General features: G+C 44.2%; 1 protein-coding gene across 2 annotated transcripts in view; it reads left to right on the forward strand.

Moving 5' to 3' along the window:
- The window catches only part of FAM107B (family with sequence similarity 107 member B), a 61,886-nt gene continuing 55,042 nt past the window's right edge, over window positions 1-6,844 (forward strand). Inside the window, exons 1-2 of one of the 2 annotated variants that reach the window (XM_019617587.1) lie at window positions 1-88; window positions 2,080-2,193. The gene's annotated coding sequence lies outside the window, so the exon portion shown is untranslated. The remainder of the gene's footprint in view (window positions 89-2,079; window positions 2,194-6,844) is intronic. The other variant, XM_010716416.2, reaches the window with a different exon arrangement.

Here is a 6,844-nt window from a genome sequence, read left to right on the forward strand (position 1 = left end):
GGGCGGGTACCGCGCGGCCTCATTCGTCCCCTCCTCCCGTCTCGTGGTCTTTTTCTCCTCGTTCCCCGCAGAGAGCCGCCCTGGCGAGGTAGGTGCAGCGTCTGCCGGCACACAAAGGCGGGCTGGCTGAGCTGAGGGAGGCGCTCCCGCGGAGCCCCGTCTGCCCGCCCGTAGGTGTGATCGGGATCGCGGGAATAGAAGATGCCCATCGCTCTTGGGGCGGGCAGAGAACCGGGAGAGCTCCTGTCCGAGCAGACACGGGAGCCTGAACGGTGGTTTTGCCCATGATGGCAAATTTCCTCCTGGTTTTGGTCTGGTGGAACGGTTTCCTCCGTGAAGCAACTTTTGTCCTCTCCAAGAGGAGCCCGTGGGCTGGGGGGCGGCCGCCCGGGGCTGCGTGGGGCTGGGATGGCACAGAGCTCAGGGCAGCGAGCGCAGCTGAACTTCTCGTGTACAAAGTGTGCATCCGAACCTAGCTTTACTTCGGAGCGGGAGCAGGCTCTGCTCACTCTGTGCTCCCATTCTGTGGTTCAGTCGGGGTTTCAATTCTCCTGTGTGTGTTGCGAGTCCAGATGTCCAGATCTTCCTCCGCATTGGGTTGAAGGACGGTGCAACTGGCTGCACATCGAGGAGAACAGGCTGCCCAGAGAGGTTGTGGAGTCTCCTCTGGAGATATTCGAGAGCCATCTGGATGCCATCCTCTGTGATCTGCTGTAGGGAGCCTGCTTTAGCAGGGAGGTTGGACTCTATCTCCACGGATCCCTTCTAGCCCCTACAGTTCTGTGATTTTGTGAACTTGGGTGTTCACATGAGTAAGGGGTGATACGTAGGTCTCTGTGACTTAGTTATTTGTTTCCTTCTTCTTTGATTTTTTTTTTTAATGCCAGAACTCATTGAGCTGTATGTCAGTGCTACGTACTGTCTTGGTTGGAGCTGGTTCTGCAAGTTCAGGGCACACTTGTAGGACACTTGGGAGACCATAGGAGCAAATGGTCTGTTAGCAGGGTCTGTTGTGGCAGGAAAAGGGGAAATGGTTTCATGCTAAAAGAGGGTTTAGAGTGAATACAGGGAAAAAGTTTTTTATAATGTGGACAGTGAGGCTCTGGATGCCCCATCCCTGGAGACATTCGGCTCTGAGCACCTGATCTAGCTTAGGAGTCCCTGTTCATTGCAGCAGAGTTGATGACCTTTAAGGGTTTCTTCCAATTCAAATAGTTCAGTTATTCTATTCTGTGATTCTATTAGGTGATAGGAACGTGTGAACTTTTGTTTTGCATTAAGAATTTGCAGAGTCCAACAAAAATGTATCAAAATGAGGAAGAAATCTTTTGAACGAGCACAATGTGGTTGTTGTGTATAGTTTGTGGTGGGCGTGTTATTGAATAACTCTGGCAGCAGTCTGTTCTGCACTGTGGGACAGATATGTGTGTACTAAATCCTGCAGCACTGATCAGGATATTTAACTTTCTTTGGCTTGGCAGTGAGGTAGGAGTATAGAAGAACATTTTTAAAATGGAAATAACTTCTGGCTCTTTTGGGCAACCCGAGTAGCAATCTCCTCCTGATACGAATTGAGAATCTCTTCCCTTATTGATGGCTGTTTTCCCAGCAATATATGGACAGGCAGTGTATACAACGAATGTGGTAGCTGCTTGCTTATTGTCAGTGGTATTTGCTCACTAACAGTAAGTGATTGTTTGCTGGGCTTTATTAAGAACAACACGAATACCCTATATTCCTAAAACAAAGCTTTCATTGTCTTAAAGCAACTATGAGCCAATTTCATGGTTAGTGAAGGTCCACTGATGTCAGTGGAGTTTTGCCAGGATGATTTTGGCAGGTGAAGTGTCACTTGTATTTTTCAGGGTCCAAAATGCCCATGAGTAATGTTGCTATTTTATCTCCAGCATGTAAGTGTCATTAAGCATGAGTAATTACAGTGTTAGGCTGGTTTGCCCTGAAAGTTAGGGGTGAAGGTGAGGACCCACTTATAATCAGATCTAAATATTCTCCCATTTGCTTTCCCCCTTCTGCTACAGATCTTGTATCCCTTGGTTTAAAATCTTCATTCTTTTTCAGTCTTGGCACCTTTTTTTCTCTCTTCAAAATTAAGAAGTTTCTCTGAATCATGAGCACGGGAGGGTTTTGAGAATAGCTGTATTGAGCTGTCCTACAATAACGCTGCACTACTAGGTAAGTGATGAACTGCATGGCAGCTGCAGTTTGGACATCTTTCATTATTCATACATGCACATGCCTCTTCTTTACAAGCTGATTTGTGTGGTGGTTATGGTCAATGCATTTGCTGAAGTGGGAGATTGTTTGACAGAGTCACATAGTGTAACAGCCAGGCTTGAGATAGACTGAGTGAGCGGATCAGGATGTGTGGGGGAAAATTCACTGAATTTTTACACAGTGCTATGTGTTTTAATCAAAAACAGTTCTGTTTCTCAACACCACATCTCAACATCAGTAACGTAATGTTAGTAAGGAAAGAAAAAAGTCTAAAAATTGGAGCAAAAGAAAACTAGTAGAGAGAGAAGCAAAGATTCTTGCTTAAAAGTTGTGGAAAGAAGAATGGAACTGTAAAACCAGTAATTGGTCTTGATAGATGTTTGGATCCAACAAAGCTTCAAAACATGATTTAACTGAACAGAATTATGTTATCTTTGTATGCATGCAACCATACTAAATATGTTTGTCTGACTCTAAATTGTCTGGCACTGTGGTAGTTTTAAAGACAGCAAGCTTCAGTGCTCAGCTTCACAAAATCTTTGATTCATTTTTATCTCTGACAGTTTTGTACAGTACAACTTTGGATCTGTCTGTTTTCATGTCATAAGTACAAAAAGAAGAGCATGTCAGACACAATTTCCAGCTGATACTATTCTGACATTTTTGGAAAAAAACAAGCATTAAAGTGTAAGCTCCACGTACTGTCTAACTTCAGAGAGAAGCCCATGGGTTGCACAGGTACACTCTTTGTTGTGTAAAGAACTGGCTGGAGGGTCGGGACCAGAGAGTGGTGATGAATGGAATTAAATCCAGCTGATGACTGGTCTTGAGTGGGGTTCTCCAGGTGTTGTACTGGGCCCTGTCTTGTTCAGTATCTTTATTGATGACCAGAATGAGGGCATTGAGTGCATCCTCAGGTTGCAGGTGACACCAACTTGAAGGAAGTGTTGATCTGCCCGAGGGTAGGAAGGCCCTACAGAGGGATCTGGACAGGCTAGATAACTGGGCTGAGGCCAATGGGCTCAACAAGGCTAAGTGCTGGGTCCTCCACTTTGGCTACAACAACCGTAGGCAGTGTTACAGGCTTGGGGCAGAGTGGCTGGAAGACTGCAAAGGAAACAGACCTGGAGGTTGTGGTGAGGTGAGCGTTAGCCTCTCTTCTTGAGTAACTATCTGTAGGATTAGAGGGAATGGCCTCAAGTTGCACCAGGGGAGATTCAGCTTGGACATTAGGAAAAACTTCTCTGCACTCCTCTACCACAGGGAGATTGTGGAGTCACCGTTCCTGGAGGTGTTCAAGAAATGTTTAGATGTTCTGCTGAGGGACATGGTTTAGTGAGCAGCGTTGGTGATAGGTGGATGGTTGGAATGAATGATCTTGGAGGTCTTTTCCAACCTTGGTGATTCTGTGGTTCTATGACAAAAAGAAAAAGTGCTTCTCCAGTTCACTGACTAGTCAAAAGTTTATTCTGGTTTGGCCATAGCTTGCATGTTCTTGATTATCAGTGCAAGTATGGTTTCAAACTTAAGATGATGTTAGAAGGGCTGAAACTTTTTTTATTAATGTACCTGCAGAGCATGGAAGTTGATGCTTTAATGTTTATTTCTAAAGCAAGATGACAGAAGGGTTCATCTGTAGAAAGGGAATTGGTTGTGAACAGAGAGGTTGGTTGAAGAAGCACTTGGCCACAACCAGCATGTGTACTGGTTGTTGTTAGATCATGCTGAAAAGTTTTTTGTGCTGATGAGTCTTTTAACAAGAACATTCAGCACGTACAGGAGAGAGAAAACAGAAACATTTTTTTTCTCCTTTCTACATTTTCCTTTAAATGGTAGGCATGGTTTTCACAGACATGACTCCGGCTGGATTTCTGGGGTGCTCCTTCAGCTCACTGCAGGTGAGCAAGAGCCAACATAAGAGAAGTAGAAGCTCTGCAGAGCCAGGAAGGTGCTGGTGAGACCATGACTGCCTCTCTGGCCCCTCTGGCTCGGTTAGATGATGTGAGTGCAAATCCTACCATGAGAGACCAGGCTTCTGACACTCTCTAAAGGTACTTTCTATAGGTCCTGATGCTTCTCTGTTACGTGCAGTCACACACCTAGCTGATCTTAGTGCCAAGGGTTGTGTGCAGCAGGGGGCAGTTGGGGTGATTCTCTTGTGGCAGAGTTCTCATGGAGATTCTGTGAGGAGGGAGCACTAACATCTGTGAGGAAAGGAGATGGTCTAACAGAGCCATTTCCTTCTTTCCACAGAACCTGAAAACATCATAGGGTACCTGCTTGTGTTTGTGTTTCATGGCAGTGGGAATACAGAAGTTTGAACTAAGGCTTTGTTGGCTGTTGGAATTGCAATCTCTCACTGTCTTAAGTTTAGTTTCAGAACATGTTTTGAGCTTGCAGTCTGCTTTGTGTTTAGTTTATGTTTCATGTGGTGAAGGGCAGGAAAATCACAGGTGAGAAATCAGTGTTTCCAAGTTATGTCTATCAAAGAACAAGCCACAGAGATTTTGGGATGCTTGTGATTTTAAAAATATGATACAGTCCAGTGGACACATTTCAGCTTAGTATTTACTCCTATTCTTAATCCCGGATCTAAAGCTATCAGGGCAGGGTTTGTCGTGGCTTGGTGCAGTTTGAATTCTGGTATAGATATAGTCTAGCTTGGAATTAACTGAGCCTTTAGCAAGTCATCAGCTTACTTTGATGGGATGAGGATGCTAGTTTGATGAGGAGAGCAAGGAGCACAAATGCAGTCAGACTAAATAAGGCACTGTTATTTATCCTATGAGCAAAACTTCTGGATTTGCTTACATTTTAAAAATTTCTCTGGCAATACAAAGCTAGAAGTTTGCCTTTTGGGCTTCTCAAAAAGAGAAGTAGCTCAGTCTGCTAGGAACAAATTTGTTTCTTTCAGGTGAGATCTGTTTCCTTCTTTTTTTACACTTAAACTGAAAGTTCAGGCAGCGTACGTGCTTGCAGGATAAAATGTAAATCCTGTGTGGTGTCCTCTAGCAGATTTCAGCCCATGACATTTAGAACTTCATTAAGAATCCTGTGGAGAACTATCTTTATGATGATCAAGCACGAAATGTGCTTCTGCTATGCAGAATGCTTTAATGACCTGGACAACAGCAGCCTTGCTGTTTGTTGTGGTGGGGTGGATCTTAGTTTTATCCCTCAGCCAGGAATTAGTCATCTATCCTCTAAGCAAGAAAGCTACAACCCATAAAGGCTTTTGGAGGAGAAAATGCCCTCATGTTTGGCATTGGTTGAAGTGGCCCTTCTGCTTCGCAGTGTAGTGTATTGTAGGGAGGGAAACTGAGTTTTGAAATCGTAAAGCAAAACCCACATTAAGCTGTTTTTGTGTACTTGAATGTTGAGAGTTCTCCCGCCTGTGCTAGAAAGACATTCTGTTCACCGTGCCTGTGCCAGCTGGTGCTAGCTAACTCACAGGGTCCAGTGGCATGTGCTTTGAATCAGAATCAAACACTGCCAGCCAGATGTATTTTTATAGTGATGGCCTTATGTGGGTCTTCGAGGATGATGATGGCAAATAATGGAATGATTCTTCCCATTTCATTCCTCATATGTGCAGTGAATGGGTATTCATAACACCTCATGTATATACACAGGCCTTTGTTCTTGTGCTAATAATAAAATGGAGTGTTGGACACGATGTGACAAGAACTGGGTCAAGATTGTTCATGTGTGCATAAATGTGCTCCTAATTTAGGCCAATGGCTGTTCTGTGTGCTTCTAAACAAGTTATAAAGATTTCAGAGGGGCTGGAGTGAGTTTAGCTGTCAGATGCATGAAGTGCACCTCTTGCTGAGCAGAGCACTTAAAGATCAGGATCCAAATGCATGGTCTTCAGTTGCTTTGCATGTTATGCAAATAAAGAAGAAGCTTTGCTGTTTGGTACTGCTGGAGAGCAAGGAATTTAGTTTGAGCCAAAGGAAATTTTCTTCTTACTGGCAGGATGAGTTGCCGAACAGTCCTTTAAATATGTTCCCTGCTTTGTTGTTTCCTATGAAGGACATCCCTGCTACCTCAGTTTCCTTGCAGGTATCATCAGGGAAAAAGGTGATGGGCTGGCTGTCCTGCTGTGTTGCTGTCGTGTCCTTCAGGCTTGCTGCAATAGCTGAGCTCCTTGCTGCCTTTCATGGAAGAATGAACCAGGCTGCCTCTTCCGGACTCTTACTGAGATGCAGCTTGGTGCTTGCCTCTTTGTAGAGAGAGACAACCAATTTTCATCTGAATCCACTAGGATATTGGGGGTTTGTTTCTGGAGAGGATATGAAGGAATTTGATTGGGTTATGATAGTCTTTGTGTTGTGATTTATTTTTCATCCAACTCTCCTAGGCCATTTGTTCTTGAAGCTTAGCTATGTCATGTAATGCAAGCTGTAATATATAGTCAATATATAGTTCAACTTGCATAATGTGAGGCACATTGCCACTGTTCCCTGAAAGTAGTCTGGCAAAAATCCATAGCTAGGTTTTTTATTTTTATTTTTTAAATAATGGAGAAAAGGGCAGGAAAGGAGTAGCGGCGTGGTTTTTGGGGGGAGGGGGAGAAAGGGGAAAAGAAGGATTTGGGGACTATTTT

This window comes from Meleagris gallopavo, chromosome 1 (genome assembly GCF_000146605.3).
Source record: "Meleagris gallopavo isolate NT-WF06-2002-E0010 breed Aviagen turkey brand Nicholas breeding stock chromosome 1, Turkey_5.1, whole genome shotgun sequence".
Taxonomy (NCBI): Eukaryota; Metazoa; Chordata; class Aves; order Galliformes; family Phasianidae; genus Meleagris; species Meleagris gallopavo.